Raw genomic sequence first — 21,554 nt, forward strand, 5'->3', positions numbered from 1 at the left:
ATTTGAAATAAGAATGTGATTCAGGTTTATATTCACTAGAGTTCATCATCTACTAGATCTATCATCTTGACTAACAAACCAGGGTAGGTTTACCTGAACCAGGGTTAGGTGTCCAACCCCATGTTTATGATTAAAAATTCCAAGCAGAGATGAAAGTTTAGAACCCAAATTTGGTACATTGATGTTTGCTGATGTGCATGAATTTCTTCTGCAGATCTATTCTTGAGTCCAGCTTTAATGCAGTTTGTAGATGCCTGGGTTCTTGGCTGAAAACTCCAAAAGTTTAATCCTAGGAAATGACTAAAGTGTTATGAAGACAGGAAAGATCAGACCCCAACTTGTGATCATCTGGATGCAATTATGAACCTCCAGAATGACTTCTCAGATGTGGATTTCTTCTGCACAATGAGGAAAGACACAAAGCAGCCACATCCTCCGGAATACAGAGACAACGTTGCATGTCATTCCATCTTCATCTGTGCTTCATTTAGAAGAGTAAAGGAAATAGACCCTTATAATAGCAACTACTATCAGTTTTCTGCATAATGACTATCCAGCTAGCAACAGGGTTAACACAGGGACTTTACAGTGCAGTGATCAGTCTTCAAACAATGTATGCATTCTGTTATTTTTTCGATATTTGGGGTGCTTCGTTCTTTATTTATTGTCTTTCATTCTGCACCTCAACATGCATCACTTGTGAGCTGTGTTTTATCTGAGGAGACATGGGTACCAACGTAGCCTTTACAATTTTGGGAAATAAGATTCTCTCCACTCTCCTCTTTCCACTCCCAGTAATTTTGTAACACATCCTGCCTAAACGCTTTGCTGAGAGCATAAAGCCAGACTACTTATATGCAGTTGGTTGTATATAGCTGGGATTAAAAAGGTCGAGGGCAGTTTTCATGCAGCACAGTCAAACTTTGTAACTACCACATGTTTTTGTTATGCTGCCATTCAGTTTGAGCAATGTGTGGTTCCACATCTAAAAGTAAACAGAATAATTCTTGGTGATTTCCTGTTCACTCTAGGTTGTGAAATGTCAGCATGCCAGAAACAAGCAAATCGTGAGATGACATAGTGAGTAGTATCTGAAGTATCAAAGCCACAAGAAACACACATTTCTGTCTCCTTCCTCTTTAATATTCCAGATACACAAATGAAAATAACACTTCACGGCAGATTGTGTTGAATCAGAACAGAGCTGTCTGGTTTTTCATTGCCTCTGTTGAGCAGGATCATTCCGTGAGTTTTGTGCAGAGCAGAGATGAATACCCTCCTAGATGCAACAGAACAAAGAGTAACCAAGTTTTGGACATTCTTGGCATAAAAGTGTGTATCTTTGGCACCTGAGACAAACAACTTGTGCCAAAATTTAATGCTATGTACATGTGTTACTAAGCATCTAACCAAAGTATTCTGGTTTCTGAACAAAGAGGAGGAAAAAAATAACCATTTAAAAAGAACGTCAGGTAGTATCCTCAACAGAAGGAAAAGCAAGCACATGCATGAGGAATCATTCCTCTCAATGCCATCAGCTAGGTGTGTGTGTATTTTCTTTAGCAGTTTCACTACCATTCTTGCACTCCTGCAGTTAGTTTTGGCACAGCTGAGTGTACAATGCTGTAAGTGCACAGAGCCCCTCAGATGGCCTCAAGGCAGTCTTCAAAGGAGCTTTGGTGTTCATTTTCAGTGACACATTTAGGAATTATTGTGCAACTGTAATAATCACTTTCTCTTTGCAACTTGCTTATCACAAGAAGTAAAGATTTGTTCACACACAGGTTGTATTTTCATATTTATAAGAGCATGGTTAGTGTGTTGTATAAGTTTCTTGTTCCAGTATATTGCATGGATTCAGCTATAGTGCTGTGAAGATACTGAGTGTTGGCAGACATGTTCCTACAGATAATGAGAGAAATAAGTTATTGCAGTGTATAACACAAAGCTACTTACGTCTGTATCCACATGGGGACAGTGAAGTTCTACCATACAGACAGCCTATGCAACTGCTTTATTCTAAAAATGACGGAAGATCACAGAATCACAGAATCATGGAATAGTTTGGTTTGGAAAGTATCTTAGAATCATAGAATCATAGAATAGTTAGTGTTGGAAAGCACCTTAAGATCATACAGTTCCAACCCCCCTGCCATGGGCAGGGACACCTCACACTAAACTGTCACACAAGGTTTTTCATCCAACCTGGTCTTGAACACTGCCAGGGATGGAGCATTCACAACCTCCCTGGGCAACCCATTCCAGTACCTCACCACCCTAACAAGAAAGAATTTCTTCCTCAGATTCAATCTAAACCTCCCCTGTTAAAGTTTTAATCCATTATCCCTTGTGCAGTCACTACAGTCCCTAATGAAGAGTCCTTCCCCAGCATCTCTATAGGCCACCTTCAGATACTGGAAGGCTGCTATGAGGTCTCCACGCAGCCTTCTCTTCTCCAGGCTGAACAGCCCCAACTTTCTCAGCCTGTCTTCATATGGGAGGTGCTCCAGTCCCCTGATCATCCTCGTGGCCCTCCTCTGGACTTGTTCCAACAGTTCCATGTCCTTTTGATGTTGAGGACACCAGAACTGCACACAATACTGCAAGTGAGGTCTGACGAGAGCAGAGTAGAGGGGCAGGATCACCTCCTTCGACCTGCTGGTCACGTTCCTTTTGATGCAGCCCAGGATACATTTGGTTTCTGGCCTGCGAGCACACACTGAAGCCGGCTCATGTTCAGCTTCTCATCAACCAACACCCCCAAGTCCTTCTCCGCAGGACTACCATAAATTTCCTTTTTGCCCAACCTGTAGCTGTGCCTGGGATTGCTCTGACCCAGGTGCAGGACCTTGCACTTGTCATGGTTAAACTTCATGAGGTTGACATCAGCCACCTCACAAGTGTGTCAAGGTCCCTCTGGATGGCATAAAAGGTTAAATCTTAAAGGTTATCTATTTCAAAGCCCCCTCCACAAGCAGGGACACCTTCCATTAGACCAGATTGCTTAAAGCCCCATCTAACTTGGCCTTGAACACTCCCAGGGATGTGGCAGCCACAAGTTCTCTGGGAAGCCTATGCCAGAGCCTCACCAGCCTCACAGGGAAAAATTTTTTCCTAATGTCTAATCTGAATCTACCCTCTCTTGGTTTAAAGCCATTTTCCATTGTCCTGCCACTACCCACCTTTGTAAAAAGTCCCTCTCCTGATTTCTTGTAGTCACCTTTAGGCACTGGGAGCTTCTTTAAGGTCTTCCCAGAGCCTTCTCTTCTCTAGGCTGAACAAGCCCAGCTCTCTCAGCCTGTCTCCGTAGGAAAGGTGCTCCAACCCTCTGATCATCATTACCATGGCTTTCACTGAACTCACTTCCTCAGGTCCATGTCTTATGATGGGGGCCCCAGAGCTGAATGCAGAACTCCAGATCTTCCCTGTCTTGGCCTTACAAGACTCACTGTAACATGTACAGGCCTAGCTCATTCTGAACACCCTCCCATGCATCAATTCAACACATGGAGCAAAAAGCTTTTGGCTAGTCTTGGTAGATTATATTTCTGCCAGGATATTAAATTTTGCTTTGTTATTGAGTGGTGTAACAAGACCCCAGACTGGACGAAAGTGCAGCAGCTTGTACAATTAGTTGTGTTAGGCCAGCTCATCCCACCACGTCTGGCTTTGCCTTTGAAGAAATGTACTCTTTATTCATTTGGGAGTTGTGTTTATTCATGTATGGAGGAAGTCAGAATTTCAATTCACAAGCTAAACCAGTGTCAACTGGAAAGAAGCTGTAGAAAAGCAAGGGGACTGTGAAAGGGAAATCCCTACAATTATTTTGGAGGTTAAATGGGCAATGTTGAGAATTTTGTGAGACGAATTGGGTACTTGTCTATCCCTTGCTCTCACATGTAACATTTTATTTTGCATTGAGCATACTATGCCCCCTGAAACCTTTATACCTCCCAGCAGGGAGTTTTTGATAGAAGAAAAAAATCCATGAAAAAGCTTTTTGTTAAACTTTTAAAGAGCTCTGTTGTCCTGAATAGCATCTAGTGTTCTACAGGAAGGCATGTTCAATTGGACTGTAAGACTAGATTTATGTTAAATAAAGAGAAGTGTTTGCCTCTATTCAAGCAAATATAAGAGACCTCTGCTTTTCTTGATGTTTTTGGAAGATAATGTGTTCTTGTTCTCTTCTCTTTGGGCTGATAGGCTTGCTCATGGATTAGTGTAATAGATATTAAGGGTAAGCATCTGCAAAAAGTGGAAGAACAACCATGTAAAATAGTTATTTCTGTTTCCCAGGAATGTAACTAAATTGAGTTACTTTTTCCCCTACTGTTTGTTATGAGAATACCAATCCAAACAAGCTCCAGAAACTTCCCCCTTTTTCTTCTTTTCTTTGGGGCCTTAAGGCTTAAATGACCTGTATCATGTGAAGAGTCAGAGAAGGAAGCAATTGATATGAAAGCTGTAAGGAGCCTTTAAGATCACCTCTGTGCCTGATGCACCCAGTAAACGTTTGTCCATGTACCCTGTTTCAGAATAGAAGATTGTGTCAGGGGAAACTTCTCCTCATCCCAGATCTGCTGTTAATGCAACCTTGGCAAAACTTCCCCAGTCAGTGTTCAAGAGCATTTTTCATGCTGCCTTCTAAGTATAGCTGCAGGGCATCTAGAGACAGGTTATGTTCTATGCTCATCCCACAAGAGATGAAGGGAATGGGGTCTTGTTACACACCAGAGATATCATTTCCTTCTTCACCACCACTGAACTGAAAGGGAGTAGAAAGATTGGAAAGATGAGCATAACCATAGTCCTCATCGAAGAGCTGTGAGACTTCAGAAAATAAATAAGAAGGTAAGAAATGCTGTACAAGGAATTAGTCAATAGAAGCCCATAGGAAACTATCCTCAGGAGCAAGGGAGCACAACTGAACTTACTGATCTTTAAGGATGCTTTCCATAGAGTGCAAGAGCTCTCGATCCTTGGGTGTAAGAAATCAGGAAAGGAAGGCAAGAGACAGGCATGGATGAGTCAAGACCTGGTGGTCAAACCTAAGGGCAAGCAGGAAATGCACAGGCCTTGTAAACAGGGACAGGTATCCTGGGAAGAGAGTAGGAACACTGCCTGGATGTGTAAGGATGGGTTCAGGAAGGACAAGGTGCAGCTGGATCTGAACTTGACAAGTGAAACAAAGAATAATACAAGGGCTTCCAGAGGCATGTCAACCAGGAAAGGCACATCAGAGAAAGTGTACCTTTAGTCCTAAGGGCGTTAGCTGATACAGTTGATAAACCACTCTCCATGATATCTGCAGCCATTTGAAGTCCCCATGACTGGAAAAAAGAAACATTGTAACCACATTTAAGGAGGTTAGAAAGGAAGATACTGGGAGCTACAGACCTGTCAACCTCACCTCTGTGCCTGGGGAGACCATGGAACAGATCCTCCTAGAGGTAATGCTAAGGCACATGGAGGACAAGGAAGTGAACCAGGATAGCCAGCAGGGAATCAAGGGCATGTCTTGCCTTAACAACCGAGTGGCCTTCTATGATGGAGTAACTACACAAGTGGAAAAGGGAAGAGCTACATGTATTGTCTATATGGACTTCTGTAAGGGCTTTGATACAGTCCTGTACAATATCCTGCTCTCTAAATTGAAGAGACATGGACATGAAGGATGGACTAGTTGGTGGATAGAGAATTGGTTGGATGTTTGCATCCAGAGAGTAGTGGTCAATGGCTCAGTGTCTGGATGGAAATCAGTGATGAGTGGCATCTCTCAGGGGTCCATATGGGACAACTACTGTTTAATATTCTCATCAATGATACAGACAGTGGGATTGAGTGCAGCAAGTTTGCTGATGATGCCAAGCTGAGTGGTGCACTTGACATGCCTGAGGGACAGAATGCCACTCAGAAGGACCTGAACAAGCTTGAAAAGTGAACATCAGGAGGTTCAACAAACAGTGGTGCAAGGTCCTGCACATTTGTCAGGGCAACCCCTGGTATCAACACAGGCTGGAGGATGAAGAGATTGAGAGCAGACCTATTAAGACGAACTTGAGGGTGTTAGTTGATAAAATAGCTGGACAGAAGCCAGTAGCATTCACTGTCAGCCTAGAAGGCCAACTGTGTCCCGAGTGTGGCCAGCAGGTTAAGGGAACTAATTCTACCCCTCTGCTCCACCCAGGTTAGACCCCACCTGGGATACTGCATTCAGTTCTGGAGTACAGAAAAGACACGGACCTGTTGGATTGGGCCCAGAGGAGGGACACAGAATGATCAAAGGGCTAGAGCACCTCTCCTATAAAAAAATGGTTGAGAGAATTGGGGTTGTTCAGCCTGGAGAAAAGAAGGCTGTGGGGAGACCTTATTGCAGCCTTTGAATACCTAAAGGGGACTTATAAGGAAGATAGGGTCTGTTTTGGCAGAACAAGAGGTAATGGTTTTAAACTAAAAAGAGGGTAGATTCAGACTAGATATAAGGAAAATATTTTTTAGAATGAGGGTGGTGAGGCACTGGCACAGGTTGTGGATGCCCCATCGCTGGCAGGTTCATGGTGTTCAAGGCCATGTTGGTCGGAGCTCTAAGCAACGTGGTCTAGCTGAAGATGTCCCTGCTTATTGTAAGGGTGTGGGATGTGTAGAACTAGATGACCTTTAAGGTCGCTTTCAACCCAAAACATTCTATGTTTCTATGTTCCTGTTCTATGATTTTGTCACATTCAGCAGTTGGAAGAGATAAGACTGGGAAAAAACTTTGAGGGATGCTTTTAAATTTTATTTGTATTTCCCTCCTGTGTGAGCAGGACTTTGTCCTGAGTGAAACATGTGGTCTCTGTAACCAGTACAGTCCGTACAAATGCCCAATATTATGAGAGCCATTGGCCAAATTGACATAAAATACAAATTACTATGATGGGCAGCTGATGCATTAGCTATGCTGGTGGCTTTGGGTAGTGATGCTGCAGGAAGCCTCACTTGGGCAGTCGCGTTGCACTCAACTATGTCCCAAAGGAAGCATCGAGACACCATGATACCATGCAATGTTGCGAATGGGACCTGTAAAGTCAGATCTGAATTTGTTTTTGTGATTTGGGTCTCAGTGAACCTTGCCCTAACAAAAAGCCCTAGGTTTTATGCTTTCCTGGAAACAGTAATGTACTCTTGACCCTTCAATGCCCACAAAGACTCTCCCTTGTGGAACTGTAATGTCTAGGACAATTTTTTGCATAAGTGGATTATGATCAGTAAAGTTAATTATGCAAATATCTAATCACAGCTGAAGTCATCATAGTCACCTGCTTGCAGATTTTCAAGTGCTTGTTGAAGTGTTTTCCTATAAACTGCAAAAGTAAGTTTCTTTTCAGATGTGCTGCATCAGATCTGCCTGTAGAAAATGTCTGTTTCTGAATGTGAAAGTTCCAGTACTATCTGGCATGGATGTGACAGGAATTTGCTTTTAATAGCAGTGGAATATTTTGTGCTTATTTGCAGTTTCATTTCAGCCCAAGTAGGGTTTTATATAGTGGAGAGCTAGGCCAGAATATTTTATGTTCCCATAAAGCAGGACTCTGATGGACTGTTTTCCACCACCACTGCAAACGAGAAGCTGATTAAATTTGAGTCTTTGATTGCTTTAAAATGAGCTTTGATTTAAAAGAATGCTACTCCTGTAAGAAGGAGCATGCTACTCTTTAAGTAGATCAAAACTTTATGATTGTAGAGCTGCCTGCTTTTCTTAAATAAATCTGAGAGCTATTTTCATCTCTCATCTGAAGCTTACAGTTACACATTTATGCAGTGAGTGGTTAATGAGTACTATATGATAACAGATACTAACATTAGAACAAAATGATTTAATTGACTGTCTTTTTGCTTCATGGAAAACATGGACTCAAATAAACTTTAGGTTGCTAATTTACAATAAATTGCAATTTACCAGCCAAAGGATACTTACAACATCAACAGATACAGTCTCCAAATTACACAGGTAGCTAAAAAGTATAATCTTTATATTTTCAACTATTATACTGATATAGTCAAATTTGGCCTGTTCATATTGTAAGTGAACTGAGTTTCATAAGAAACAAAGTTACACTGGTGTTTTACCCCTGACCTCCCCAGACATTCAGACTACAGTGAAGTTTAGAGCGCTTTTCCTTTCCTCCAACATGACAAGTTTTGTTTCAGTTGTTGGAGTCAAATTTCAGATTTCATTATAAAGTAAATGGAACTGTGGGAAAGAAAGGCCCTATTGCATCTGCACGAAGCCAGAGGAGTTCCTGAAGAGACCCCACGTATTCTGGAACCCCAGAACCACACTCTAAGAAGCTGTTCAGTGAATGTGCCTGGAGAAGGCAATAATTTAAAGGAGGTATCTTTAGACCATATGCACAGGACATAGACACTACCCTACTTTTTCAAGAAGAGATTTTACATATCATTGCTCAGGGGATTGCATAAGGAGGAAAGTAAAGAAAGCAAATCTGTGAGTAGCTACTATTTTTCTACCAGGAGGAATACTGCTCTTGACAAGGTGGCTGTAGTTTGATATGCTAGAAACTTTAATCATATAGTAGTTAGCATGAAGTCCTTTTAGAGCTGGTTTGTTTTTTATATGCAGTATAAATGCCAGCTTTATCATACACAGTTTAATTTGCTAAATGAGTCCACTGGGATGTAGAAGAGATACTAGAATGGAGATATCAGTCTTTATCAAATATTTGTGCAAAGGTTGGAAAAGTATATGGATACTTATGGGGCCTGGTGTCAAAACCGGAATCTGTGAAGTCTGCAGGCATGGCTGAATCAGAGCTGCTCCAGACAACACCTGGATTCTAGGTAAGTCCTTGAAGATACCCATGTTACACTTTAAGGTGCTGTCTCATAGATGCTATAGGGCTTGGTGGTGACAGGAAGCCTCTGGGCAGCAGACTCCCCTCAATTCTGTGGGGAAGTCTGTACTTCCCTGCATGAGGGCTGCGGCAGCAGCAGCATTTTCTTGCTCAGAGTCTGGCACAACACAGCAGTTTATTGTGTCACAGACCATTCTCTACCAAATATGTTGTGGTGCAGCGGTAACAACTTTTAATCAAGATATAACATAATGAGAGAATAACATGTGGAAGCTCAGAGGACTGTGAAGTTGATCCGACTGCCAAAGATCATCACTGCCAAGGCGATTACTATGTCCAAAATGATACTTCAGGCTCAGGACACCTTTCCATCTGGATCTTGACAAGTTATTTGTTTTGAGCTACTTCAGCTGCACCCTCCCTGTGCCTGTTGTGCTTCACAACAGAGGGAAAACCAGCAGCTGGGTCTGCGTCTTGGAGTTGCCAAAGCTACAGTATGCAACCAGAGATTTGATTTTTTTCCTTAGCCTTTGATATTAGGAGAAGATAGTAACCACTAAGTCATGTATTCCCAGAATGCTGCTGCTGGAAGAAATAACAACATGGCCTTGATGAACACCAGTCACTGAAGAATAACATGGGCTTCCAACCTCTGTTATTTGCACTGAGTGGCTTTTTTGAGAAACCATCGCTTTGGGTTTTTTGCCTGTAAGTAACCTCCCTGCCCATGCTGCCTCTCCACTGTCACCTGCAGCCATGGTAAAGGCATGTGCCTTAGCAGGGTGATTTAATCTATTCCTCCAAACCGCAGCCAGGTAATGCCAATGTCTCATTAAACAGTTTTGGAGATGAAATAGAAAAGAGGCAAAAGTACTTGTTTGGAATAAGAAAGAATAGCAAGCACATCTAAATATCATATTCTCAGAGACAACATGAACCTTGACCACTAAATTCACCAGCTACTCAAAGCTCTGATAGGTGCCAGTAAGGGCAACCAAACACCTACATCCACCCACTTCTCTCCCTACGTGTAGCACAGTTTATTGCCCCAAAGTATCTGTGCATGGTGATTAACTAAGGAAAGGCTGATAGTCCTGCACCTGCTGAACTTGTGACCCTGAAAATGTTTTATTCACTCCCTTGAAAGCCTGATTGCTTGGAGATGTGTGAAGGGGGAAGACTGGGACTAGTTTTGTTGTGTTGACTTAGAAAATAACAGATTGCAAGACGAGAAACAGTAAGCTTAAGTCATTTATTTACTCTTGCCTTCTGAGAGAGTGTAATGATAACTTCAGTGATGTCTATTTTATGATACAGCTGGTATATGCATTTGGATGTAGGCTTTTTTATTTCCCAGTGCTCAAGCAATTACTGTGTTTATAAACAGCTGGTGGCTAGGGGGTCCTTCTTGTTTCTGTGTTTTCTCACTGCTAGGGCATACTCTAGTGGCAGTTGTGCTTTTGAAAGGTGCTTGGAAATTAAACCTACATGTAATTTCCTTCTTAAGGGATACTTAAGAATGTATTTGTGTTGGACTGCACTGACATGGACAAAATGTACTCTGACACAAAAAGAGAAAATAATGCATTCTTCTCTAAATTCAGATCAAGCGAAAAACACGTGTCCAACTAATCAACAGTCTTACACTTGGCTTTTCTGCTGTTATTTGGGTATGCAAGTGTGACTAAAATACCAGATGAGTAGATAGATGGTGTATTTATTTCCTTATTAAATAAAATGTGTTCCAAGAAGTTTTCAAATTAATTATAATCTAGGCTGTAAAAAATTTTACACTTTGCAAAAAAATATCTGTTTTGTTTTTGGGGAAAAATATTTTTGTTTTTCCTGTGAACACCAAAGCTTGCTGCTTTATCATGTGGTTGGCAGCACAGCTATTATTCAGGGACTGATATGCCACTTTACTGGCAATTGTCATGACCGTTTGAGTTTTAATTCTGTGCTAAAATACAATGCACTGGATGTCTGCCTCAGTCTGGCTTTATGGCCAGGAATGACAAGGGGAGACTTTGGAAATGAAAAAATTAAGCTGTTTCAAGGTATGCATCAGAGGAAAATCCTGTCCTTAATACTGCAGCAATTTTTACTTTAAAACAACTTTAAAGCTTCCATGCTTCAGGGAAGAAGCTTTTGAATCTGGTAAGAGATATATTTTTTACACAGGATTTGTGCATTCAGGACAATTTGTCTTAGTTGGGTCAAGTTTATTATATTCACTTTATACTAAAATTCTATACCCAGGATGGGGAATAGCAAACCCCATGAACCCTCTTCTAATGAGCACACTTAAATCTGATGGAAAGAGGAGAACTGTGAATAAACACAGAACTGTGAGGCATGCTCTTGGTATAAGTTAATGTTGACATGCTTGACATCTGTTCCTATTATACAAGGGTTACACTTTGGCAGCTTTTCAATGTATATATGTATGTATTTATTTATTTAATTTTTAAAAGATAAATAAATAAACAAATAAGTGAAACATTCCTGGTAGAAAAATCATCTACCATTATGTTTCAAGACATTTATCCACCTACCCTCTCATCTCTAAAGTAGCGTATAAAGAAATGTGAGAGCAGAAATAAAAGGAGAGATATAAATGACTTGCTGAAGGCTATACAATAATTAAATGGCAAACTGGAATGAGAGTCATGATGATATAGCTGCAACTCAGTTATTTGCGTTGCAGACCATACCACTTCTCACTGAAGTCTGCTGCACTGCGATGCATTGCCCCATTTGGTGAGTAGTTTTGAAATGCTCAGAACAGGTCACATAAGCAGATGCAGTATTCACAAGATTGCATTTGATGTATACTTTAGTAAAACGTAAGTTCTAGAGCAGATAGTTGATCAAATATTACTTTCTACTAGATGGAAGATTTATTTTCCTTTTAATAGTGTAGGAAGCTGGAAAAAAAAATGCTTGCATTCTAAAGGATTTTTGTCTCCTTTCTCCAATAAGACAGAATGGAATAAGGATATCTGATGTCATATGGAACAGTTAATTTATAGAAACAATATTTTCCTCTCAAATAAATACTAACATATGTTACCTTGCAGTACCTACTTAACTTCTGACACATGAGGAAAATATATTGGTGCCTTTCCTGTCATGAAGTTAAATTATTTGTGTTATGGACATTTTAACATGAATTTTTTCTCATTTTGTTAGTGGTTGCACATGAAATAGGAAAGCACTATACACATTCAGTTAGCATTCAAATTAACATAGCTTAATATTGGGAATTCTTACTTACTTTCAAATTAAATTGGAAATACAAATGGAAATACAATTCAGTATAGTCCAGACAAAAGATGAAATTATACTGGATATAAATGTAAATACAAAGTTGGGTTTTTTTGTTTTTAGTAAACAGAAGCCTCCTGATTATCACCACATATAAGCTTTGCTTTAAAATTGTTGATTTTGAAAGGGTTAGAGAGTGATACAAGTTTTTCAGGTGAGAGAGAGGCTGGGGAAAAATGGTTTGAGATCTGACAGTAAGCCAGGTTATCTTTATGTGACCTCTCCCAAGCACTTAGCTTTAGCTTCAGGTTTAACACTTGCCAAAAACGCATCTCACTTATTTTTCTGGTCTTTTGTTTGTTTTGACATGCATTTCAAAATCGTTTTATGAAAATACAGCAAACTGGGGCAATGTTAGCAGTATCTGTTCACTGCTTTCCCTTGTAGAGTTTGTCTAACTCTGTACCAGCTTTAATCAGCTCTTGTGATGTCTCACTGGTGTGTCTTCTGAGTTTCATTTCATGTGGTGAAATTTCACCCAGGCCACAGGCAGCTTTGGGCAGTGGAAGCTGTTTCTGGGAGGTGTGTTATTGCTGAAAACTGGCACAGCTTCACAACCTGTAAAGATCTCCTGTCTTGCTGCTTGAGGGCTTTCTTTGACTGGTGCCTGACCAATGGTCTTCATAGGGAATGCTGGTCCAGCAGTTTATAAACTATAATTCCTTGACAAGACCTGCATATTAAGTATATTTTAAACAGCTTTTTTTTTAAACGAGAACAGTGAGCATAGTCTCAGCTTAGTTTGGCAGGACTTTGTTACATGGGAGCTCAGACAAATCTGACTTCCTCACTGAGAGCTTCATCTGCAGTGCAGAACCTATTCCACTCTTTAACATACTTACATTCCTATACATGTGATGCAAGGGTGGCCCAGGTTACCCGCTGTCTGGTGGTGTACTCAGTGCAATTAACCATGCTATGCCACTGCATTTGGGAGTAATGAGGAGCAGTGGCCAACATCCCTAGCTGGAGAGCCCCAAAATGCTTCTGGGGATTCACGTACAAACCCACTGGGCATGCTTTGCATCAACAAAATGAAGATTACAAAGGCAAGTCTCTTTTTGAAGTGTTTGCTGCTGTTCTTGCATCTAGCCACTTGGAGATTGGCAAGCTCAGGCAGTGACTGTGCCTATTGGTGTGACACCAGTATTTTGTCTCCTTCTGCTGATCAGCAGGTGGAGAAAATGACAGAATGCCTGAAACCAACAATTATATGGTAGTGTGCCTGCACAAAGGTTTAAAGCTAATGTGCAGCATGATGTATCTTACTACTGTGTTCATTTGGTGTCTTCTGCACAAGCAGGAATGTTTGACTGATTGACTCATACAGCTCCTTGATATTGGGCTTCATTTCAGACTATTCATTTCAGATATTGGGCTTCCATTCAGAGTGAGGCAGCTCTGAATGGAGGTATGCTGGGTCTGGTGGTGGCAGGGAGGCATGTCAACATATGGACCTACCCATACAACACAGTTGCATTGAAGGGTCTCATTAAAATTAGAACTGAAAAAAAGTATTAAATTCACAGACAGATCTGTACGCAGTCAATGAGTCGTTTGCCATTGTGTTTCCCGAGTGGGCTTCTCCAATGTAAGTCAGGGTGTAGCTCCACATTTCCATATCACTGGTGCCAAGCTGATCCCCCAGCTACTCCACTATGTTTATGAAGACACTCATTAAGCCAGGCTGTCAAGCTGATCTGATGAATCTTTCTTACTTCTTTCCTTTTTGAGAAAGGAAGAGGTGTGCATGTGTGTTTTTTTTTTTTTTTTAATCACAGAATGATTTGGGTTGGAAATGACCTTAAAGATCATCCAGTTCCAGCCCCCTGCCACGGGCAGGGACACCTTCCACTGGAGCAGGTTGCTCCAAGCACCATCCAACCTGTCCTTGACCACTGCCAGAAATGTGGCATTCTCACCTTCTCTGGGCAACCTGTGCCAGGGACTCATCATCCTCACAGCGAAGAACTTCTTCCTGATATCTCATCTGGATCTTCCTTTTGTCAGTGTAAAGCCATTTCCCCTGGTCCTATTCCTAAATGCCTTTGTAAAAAGTCCCTCTCCAGATTTCTTGAAGACCCTCTCTCCTCTAAGGTCTCTCCTGAGCCTTCTTTTCTCCAGGCAGAGCAATCACAACTCTTTCAGCCTTTATTCACAGGAAAGGTGCTCCAGGCTCTGAAAATCTTAGTGGACTTGCTCAAGCAGGTCCACATCCCTTTTGTGTTGAAGGACCCAGAGCTGGGCAGGGTACTGCAGGTGGGGTTTCATGAGAGTGTAGAAGGGGACAATCATCTCCCTCAGCCTGCTGGTCACACTCCTTCTGGTGCAGCTCAGAAATGAGGAGCACTGGGGGCTGTGTCTGTCCTGGTGGGGGTGATCTCCTCCATTGCGATGTGCTGTGCAGGGGGGCTCTGGGAGGAGCTGCAGTACAGCACTCATGTCCTCACATAGTGTGTGGCCAGTGCTTGGCTCTCCCCCAGGTAGATGCTGAAGCAAGTTGTGTTTTCTTATGCAGCAGGTGTGTCTCTAGGCATGTAAAACTTTTGGGATTTGTTGCTAAGTCTGCTTTTAGCTATTAATGGTATTTTCTGTGATGTGATTGAAAGCGTGATTGCAGCATGTGCACTTGTACATGAGCTGCTTTAATTTATCTATCCTGATATTAATAGCTACAGAATTGTACTCTAAGCTATAGACATCCTTCAGGGAATCTGGCAAATTACACAGTATTGAAATTTAAGTAGGTGTGTGTCTTTGCTGCTAACTTCACTGATGACAGCTTGAATACAGCTACAAGTGCTGCAGCTATACTTCTGGTTGGAGAATACACATTGCCTTAGCCTGAGCAGGGTTTTTTAGCTTTGGCAGTAGCACATGGGTTATCCTTATTTCTGAAGTGAAGTATAGTACATTTGGTCTGTATAGTGCTTTATACAGCAGTAAGGAGCACAAAATTTTGAGTGTCTTTTGGTGTGTCTACAGTAATTGGCTCATGAAGGGTAAAATGTGCCATGGAGAGCTGCTGAAATGTGTTCAGTGCTGTGGTGAACCTGAAAAAAGGGAAGTCAAAGAGATGTGCCTTCACTCTGGAGCAGAGACCACAAGGCTGTGATGATCATTAAGTACTTGGAAAGTCCATGTCACTGGCTTGGAATAATTAATGGAAAAGTTCATCCTTGTCCTGTGTTTCATGTTTGTGCAAGAAAATCTATGTGTCCTTGGGAGAAAAAGCTGACAGATACAAGCTTTTATATATTGCCTAGACATTTTGCATCTTGATAATTAAGACTTTGAGTGGGATAGACAATTCTTCCTCTTCATAGAAGAGAGTGGAAGACAGGCTTATGTGTTAATGATGGCCAGTGATACCAAGGGGCACTGATATAACAAGTTTTTTCTTGCTAACATTTTCAAGCCCTGGGCGTGTGACATTCCTGCTTTTGAGAGGTGCCTGGAGGTACAAATAACCAATGCTTGTGACTTGTCAGGATGGAAAGGATGATGCTTTTCTCAGGCAAGCAGGTGAAAGTTAATAAGGGAACATAGTATCCCAAGTATCCCAAGATGTGCAAAAGTTCTCTTAAATTATAAACTTCATTGACCTTTGTTGGACATGTGTTTCTAGTAAAACGAAACTGATCCTTTGGTTTAAAAAATTGGTTGTAATCCTTTTCTATGTCTTCAAATTTGAACTTTACTTTGCTCATCTGACTTTTCTTGACTGTGAAGGTAGTGAGGCACTGGAAAAGATTGCTCACAGAAGTGGTAAATTCTCCACTGCTGGTAGTGCTCAAGGCCAGGTTGAACAGAGCCTTGGGTGGCATGGTTTAGTGTGAGGTGTCCCTGCCCATGGCAGGGGGGTTGGAACTGGATGATCTTAAGGTCCTTTCCAACCCTAACTATTCTATGATTCTATAATGCAGTTTCCTAACACAACATTTCTAGCATGTAGAAAGGAAGAAAAAATAAAGATAAAATTTGAAGCTGTAGGTGTCAAAGACCACCCCTATACAAGCCTTTCTGGGCCCATATGAATGTCCTTCGCTCCTATTTTTTTAAGCTAAATGAATTGATAAAAACAATAAAAATTTTGGAGTAAAATTAATATGCTTAAGGTATTTGTGTGGTGAACTGTGGCAGATTTTACTCAAAGAGGAAAGTGTGGACTTCTGTGGTAAATAGGACAGACACCTTTCTCCAGAGGCAGTGAACAGAAACATGGTTACAACCATGTTCCCTATACTAAGGGTGTTCCTCCCCTCCTAAGAATGGAATTACCTTGCTTTATTCTCCTTGCTTTATTTTCTGGATGTCTAAGGAGAATGGAAGTGGATACCTCTGGGTGATCATCTCTACTCTGTGCTGTGCATGGTGCTATGCTTCCCACTGGGTGGAACAGGAGGAGGGGAGCCAGTGACAGAGCCATGGTCAGAGCCATGAAGGGATGGACTCAGAATACAGATTATAGGAGCTAGGCCTGGGATAGAGTCTGATGAATCTCAGAGCTAAGTGATGATCAAGATTTCTGTTCAGGGCACATGAATGAGGAAATAGGGAAGCAGACTCTTTGCAAGGTCTATAAAACACTGTGGAAAAACTGCCTCTTTTTATTAGTGTTGAATAACTCTAGTGGTAGAATTTAAGGCAAGAAATTCAATATGAGAGACTAAGATGGTTTTCCTTGATTAGAACATATGATACTACTAATTAGATAACTAAACACTTATGACAATATATGTAGACATAAAAATGACTTTTTAAAAATACTTTTTGGAATCAGTAGCTTCTTTAAAGTACTTTCCCCTGCCATCTCCATCTGATGCTGTCTGTTGCCTGTTTTTTATGTGTGAGGTTGATTTTTGGATCATTCAGGCAATTATATGTATACATATGCAGACTAGCAGAACAAATTAAAGTTATTGCCTTTTGATGTTGGTAAAATTGTATTCCATCAGTATTATTCTCAATGAAATCTAGTCCTTCTAGTGAAGTGAAGAGGGTTGTGGGAGAAAAAGCTTCACTACAATTTTCCTCTTATTAAGCAGTGTGTGGAACCCTGGTAAAGGTTCCCACTTAGTGCTACCCTATGTCTCCTTTTATGCTGCATCAGTAACACTTTCTAGCTCAATGTTTTAGAAAGAGAGGCCCATGGGCTGGAATAAACTTAGCATTTAGAATACATATGTTATTGGTGAGTTAAAGCTAAAAGGAGAAGAGATTTTAGTTTAGGCTAATGGAAAATAACGGCAGCACTAGTACTCCCACTTTCATATGCCTGAGATGCCTTTTTCATGTAGTCTCATGTTGTCATGAAAAACATTATTAACAGGAATGGGTGAGTAAGCCATTTTGAGGGTAAGTGATGCTGGGCCCAAAGAATTGTCTGTAAGGGTGCCAAAAATTAATTGAATTTTCTCATGATGCTTGTCTTCTTAGCCTGATTTGTTTTCTTAATGTTGAGGATTACGGACCAAACCAGCAGTAAGGTAACACTAAGAAGTCACTAGTCAGCTTGATGTCAGGCAGGTCAAGATCTTACTGCAGCTGATAGATACAGACCTTGCCAAATCTACTTTAAAAAGTCTCCCTAACAGTTTAAATGTTCCCTTTCTCCATTTTTTTTTTTCCTTTATTGCCTGACAGAGTGAAATATTTGGTTTGTATCCTCACAGTCCAACTTTGGATGCTGTTTCCTTATGTAACATTATGGGCATCCTAAATTAATAAATTAAGTTTTACATGATCGTTCTAATAAGAAAAATGTTCTTTGGAAGAAAACCACTTTTACCAGTGCATTAACATTACTTTTGGATGTACCTTACATCCAAACATTACCTTAAATATGAACAATTATTTTTAAGTTTATTGCCAATATTTATCATTTTCCTTGCATAACACTAGTTTCTGTTTGTCTATGGCCTTTCTAAAATGGCCTGAGATGACTCTTATACTCCTCAGTTTTAGGCCTTCACTTATTACTGCCTGTTCCTTTTTTCAGGTCATCTCCTCTTTTTTAAACAATGTCACTAATTACTTCAATTTTATGTGTATTGCTCATTGGAGTCTTACTCTTCACTACAAATATTAGTGTCTCACTGAAACTGGCAGCCTGTGAGCATCCTTAATGAACAGCAAATCCTATTGGAGGCCTTTCTGTTTCCTTCAGATTGGAGCTGATATTAACCTGCACCTCTCATCTTCCTCAGCTGGTACAAGTTCTCAGTTGATCTCTTAGGGGATATGTGTTCTAATTAAAAACTCACAAATCTTTAACCACTGTCTCTCACAGCCTCTGTATGTGCTTGTCACCATTAGTCTTCTTCATGCTCATGCTTCTGCCTTGAGGGCAATCCTGCAGAAGGTTTAGGTAGCCAAATGAAAAACCCAACAGACAGCTTGCAGCCTTAGGTTAGGGTTTAACAACTGTGTCTGGAAAACACAGTCATGCTCAGGAGTGTTTATTGTGTGTAACCTCACATTTGGATGCCCGGTGGGTTGTATCCTTGTCACAGCCCAGTAAAATATGGGGTTGGTGCTGCTGTATTACTGATGTGAAGCTGAGTCTGAAGTTAGGCAAAACCATCTTTCCCAAAGTCTTAAGCTGTGGTCACTTGGATTTCAGTGTGTTATATCTTGAAAGAAAATTAATGGAAGGAATAATAATAAAAAAAAAAGAAAAAAGAGAAAAAAAAGATTTCTCAAATTATTTAGTGAGGGTGAAGTAACTCTGAAACCAGACAAGCCAACTGAGATGTACGTCCTTGTCAGACTCACTGGAGAGCCCAGCTGCCGTCTTCACCCCAAAGGTTCTGTAGGTGTCACTGTGACTGAATGTAACTGAGCGGGTTGGTCTTAAAATATTGCTTCCTTTAATTGCTTGGGCTTTCCAGTTCAGAAAAAAACCCTGTTATTTTTTGTGTTCATTTGCATATATGTTTCCAGGCTTTTCTCCTAAATGCGAGCTGCCTTCTGTTGAGTTGTCCCATGTCACCACTGTGAGCTGTTTGGAAAACCAGAGACTGGTTTAAGCCTTTTGCGTTTGTCAGCTGCCTGTTTAGGGCTTCCCACAGTCTCAAAGGCACTGGCAATGTCACTAATGTATTTAAAGAAGTTAACATTTGTGTTGTGTAATGCCTGGCAATATGAAATATCAGTGTTTACCCCACAGTGCTGATGCCAGAACTGTGCAGGCGGTCTGTGCAGAGAAGCCACTGCATCGTGTAAGGGGGGTTAGCTAGAAAGCATGAACAGATGCGTAAAGCTGGACAAGGAGACTGGAAAAGTGTTCCTTCCTAAGGAAACCTTGCTCTGAGGTCACTGATGAAGAACTGTCATTAACAGGTGCAGTTGCTTCCATTTTAAGTACGGCAAATAATTTTTCTTGTTTGCAAGATTTCAATTATTTTGAAATACATGACATTTTCAAGTCCCTTTCTTTTTCAGATTAGTCTTTGTGAAGGAGTTTCTATTAAATGCAACTGAAGCAAACACTGCCTGGTACAAACTGTTCGTTCAAGAACTCTAGAGACACATGATGACTACTGCTAAAGGTAGTTCATTTGAATTGAAGAGGAGGTGAAGAGGGAGGCAGAAAAATTACTATCTATTCCAGTTTTTGTTATTTTCCTTCAATCTTAGGGAAAGTGGAAAACACAGCAGGAACCTTTTCTCTTTGTGTTCTTGCTCATGCTACAGATTCTTTGTTTCAAACCATAACAGCAAAAAAGGAATAAACGGTTATTGCATCAAAGATCTGGCTAGTTTACAATTATTTATTAATAAGAAGTATGTATTTTAATTATGACCAAATCCTAACTCTCTATGCACACTACTAATTACCATTTTGGTTTATAGCTGTGGTAAATTTCACAAAAAAATTTTAATTAAAAAAATATTTGAACAGTGAGTAGGTTTGTTTGCTTGTTATTTCAGTTCACTAACACAGCAGTGTGGTCTGATGATGTTTAGTAGTCTATTATTGGAGAAAGATGGTCCCAATGGAAGTTCAATGCATAGTCCAGATAACTGCAGCTCTTCACATTCAGGACCATAAGATGACAGTGCTGGCAGCATGAATGTTTGTGTTCTAGTGAATGATTATATCTTCTTAACCATTCAAGACCTGGCACACTTGAGAATTACAAGTTTCAGATTTTACTTAATAAATAATTTCTTAGTAAGTGATAGGATTAGATCGAATTATGTTGTATGAAAAACTTACAAGAATCCCCTTTCAAAGAGAAAATAAAACAGGAATAATGTAGAGAAAATTATTTACTGAGCAACAGATTATGACAGGAATGTACAAATTACCCCAGCCAAGGTGAGATGAGTTTTCTAGAAAAGGCATGGAACAAAGACCAAAGTCTGGGGAATTTTGCTTTTTCTGATTTTCTCCATATTATAATATTGCACATAGAAATAATTAATGCAATGAAGAGAATGGAACAGTATAGAGCTGATAATTACCCTACATTTACTAATGATTTATCTTTCCCTCTCTCCCTCTCTGCTCTCTGCAGGAGGGCTGCTCCTGCTCTCTGTTTTTCATGGGGAACACCCCAACCTCTTTCAGGACAGCCCAAGGCCAGTTCACTCAGGCTGGGCCAGGGGTCATCACTGCCTGTGGCTGTGATCCCTCCCATTTGAAGGATAGTTGTCCATGTCTGTATCCACCTGTGAGTGAAGTGGGAAGTGACAGCCAACTCAATGCTATGGAGACAAGGAAACACCTCCGAGACACTCTGGATAGTCCTGGTCTTGGTTCTGTGGTTAGAAACCACAGTCTTGCAGCACTTTAATGGGTTTGACCTGATCCTAGCATCTATGGTTGCTCAGCTACTCCACCTGCCCTGGCACTGGAGGTAGTCCCATTATTGAAACAGGTATCCTAGCACACTGCTTTGTTCAGCTAAGCTGCACATGTGGAGGCTGCTTTGGACTCGTTGCAGTAGTTAGGTGGTTCCAAGAGCCTGCACACAGATGTCTGAGTGATGAGTGGGGTGTATTGTTTGCACAGCTTCTGGAGAGGGTGAGTGGAGTGAGTGGCCCTGTGGTGTGAAGGGATGACTCCTGGCACATCTGGGGCAGGGTAGCTACAAGGAAAGGCACCACAGCTGCCCATGCCTCCAGCCCTGCTGCCTGCGGGGCACTGCCCATAAGGCTGGCCATGGTCATGGGGCACCACACTGTGCTCTGCACCCAGGGCTGTACCTGTCCTGTGTGGCAGTGCGGGCAGAGGCTGGTGTTGGTTCCTGCATTTTCATGTTGTACATCAGTCTTGATGAAATCTGTTCTCCTGTGGGGCCTCAGGGGGTTGCTGCCATCCTTTAGTGCTTTTGTCAACAGTTTGGGCTTCAGGCTCAGGCA

The sequence above is a fragment of the Melopsittacus undulatus genome, chromosome Z (genome assembly GCF_012275295.1).
Source record: "Melopsittacus undulatus isolate bMelUnd1 chromosome Z, bMelUnd1.mat.Z, whole genome shotgun sequence".
Taxonomy (NCBI): Eukaryota; Metazoa; Chordata; class Aves; order Psittaciformes; family Psittaculidae; genus Melopsittacus; species Melopsittacus undulatus.